The sequence below is a fragment of the Pangasianodon hypophthalmus genome, chromosome 7 (genome assembly GCF_027358585.1).
Source record: "Pangasianodon hypophthalmus isolate fPanHyp1 chromosome 7, fPanHyp1.pri, whole genome shotgun sequence".
In the NCBI taxonomy this organism is placed as follows: Eukaryota; Metazoa; Chordata; class Actinopteri; order Siluriformes; family Pangasiidae; genus Pangasianodon; species Pangasianodon hypophthalmus.
The window spans coordinates 3370962-3373504 of NC_069716.1; the positions used below are offsets into that span (position 1 = coordinate 3370962).

At 32.7% G+C, this 2543-nt stretch overlaps 1 pseudogene; it reads left to right on the forward strand.

Moving 5' to 3' along the window:
• The first annotated feature begins 267 nt into the window (after nucleotides 1–267).
• LOC113547198 (uncharacterized) lies at nucleotides 268–1921 on the forward strand (annotated as a pseudogene).
• The last annotated feature ends 622 nt before the right edge of the window (nucleotides 1922–2543 follow it).

The window sequence follows — 2543 nt, forward strand, 5'->3', positions numbered from 1 at the left end:
GTCATAACATCTTTGTCATGATATCTCTGAGCAACACCAAAACACAAATATGGAAATATGTGGGGTAAATGTAGGCAGATCACAAAACCATGCACTTCCTTATCATGTCTATTTTTTTTCTTACATCCAATCATCATGTCATATTCCGGGGCGTGCTCAGTACAGACCGCCTATAGTATAAATATAAATTGAAACCATGCTTCAAGCACATTCATATTCTGTTGCTAAATGAGATACAAACACAGTAAAATTCCTGAGAAATGAAAAATGACTGGATTCTGGATCTTAATTTTGATCTTCAGCACAATGTGTAAGTAATATATGTAGATCAATATAAATCTATTTCTTTAAACCACTTATTTTGTATTTAAAATTAACTCCAATATTATTCCTTCAAGTTTCAAGGTCAGTCTTTAATAGCACTTCGTGTATGATAATATATGAAGTACATTCATTGCCTAATTAATGCATTTGCTTTTCTAGATAGAGTCCAACCTGGTAGACGCTGGGTTACTGCACAATCCCTCACAGAGTCACCAGTTTATCAGCCTGATAAAGAGCTCAGTGTGGATATCGGAGACTCGGCTACTCTGTGATGTTGTATTTATAACACAACATTTAGCATGATATCTTTGCTTAAGCAACCAAACAGAAAAAAACCTCATATTATAGTCAGGTTCTTTAAAAATGGGGGAGAAATATTTTATAATGGATTCCAAAAGTCTCGTTTTAAAATACAAAGATCTTCAAACTGCTTCAATATGACCATTTTAAACATCATTCAGTCTGATGAAGCCATGTACTACTGTGCACTGATGCAACTCAACCCTGTGTTTGGAGATGGAACTTATTTAAAAATTAAAGGTAAGAATTTGAGTTAAATTGATTAAGCTCCTGGTTTAATGTAGTGATATTTTTCCTTATTACCATTAGCATGTTCAACCTGGAAGACAAATAATAGTGAAGTAGTAAAATGCTAACTGTCTTTTCTTCAACAACACTGAGTTACAGACTTTTAGTGAATCATGATAAATGTTTACAGGTGAGCATGTTACTATCGCATCAGAAATATCTAAACCAGCTCTGTGTGATAATTCAGTGGTGTGTGAACCAACACTGCATGGAAACAGCACTAACATGAACACACAAGAGAAAACAGGTAAGAAGTCTCATCATTCATCATTGAATAATTATCCTAAATTCATAAAGCATATTTTGCCTATAAAATCATTTGTACTGATAACATGGTGAAATAACAGTGAAATAACAATGTCTCTACATTCGACAGTGCTCGGTTTGGGAATGGGTTTGGGCTTTTGTGCACTTCTGATTTTCTGTCTCACTTATTTCATACTGAGGAGAAGAAAATGTGATGAAAGTAAGTGCTTTTGTCATCAGATAATAATTCCAGTTAATTTTATTTCTATTAAAAGTCACTAATAAGTGTATTTCTGTATTAATAGTAAACACTTCTATGGAAAATTCTTCAGGAACAAGGCAGGTACGTGTACAACAACAAAAAAATATATATAGTATTAATTTTATATTATTATATACCGTATGGGTAATTTTTTTTTCTGTAGATACCACTATGTCTCCTTTAGTTATGTATGAGTCTCACTACTAAATATCCGACTCATGGATGTGCAGTGCTGCTCTCGTTCTGTGTAGTTCGTGTGTATAGTGCAGTTACCCATATTGTGTGGTTATTACTTTGAGCTTGATTTCTTTTCATGTTTTTGCATTTTTTTTCAGGATTCTGAAGCTGAGACACTGAATTATGCAGCTTTGCAATTCTCCAAGAGGAAAGCCAAAGCTGAAAAAAGGAAAAATGGCTCATTAGACGAGTGTGTGTACTCTGATGTGAAGAAAACTGTAAGATAAATGATTCATAGCACATGGTACTATTACACTGAAAAAACTGTGAAAATGTTTTAACTAGTAAAATATTCTGACTATAAGAAAATGTATACTATTTTTTTGTCATGAGATTATGATTTTATTTCGGGAAGCAAAATTATATGTCAACTGAAGTTTAAAAATGATCTAATATTTGTTTACAATAATCTTATAATAAATATTCTGAAAAAAATTACCTAAATTCAATATATTATTTTATGTCTGTACACTTGTTTAAAGCAAGTCCATTGTTTCTTTTAAGTTCCCTATTATTAACTTTGACTAAAGGTAATTTCATTAAAAATGTAACCAAAACATAATGTTCAACATTACTCATATATTTCTGAGTTTAAACAAAACTAATGTTCCATTGCTAGTGTATTTCCAAGAAGGATGTGGGTTGGCCTTAAACATAAGTCAAGGACTGTGACATCCGCATTAACTGTGGGCGGGGCTTGTTTTATTCACCCATCTCTGTACTTGTGTTTCTGACTCTAGTGAAAGGACACCAAAAATCATACGTTGTAAATGGATCCATGAATTAGATGATCAGGCAGGTTCACTGATATGAAACCAGAGAAAACAGTGGGGATTTTTAAATCTTGTTTCTGCCTCAGTGTTACAAAAACAATAAAGACAACTGA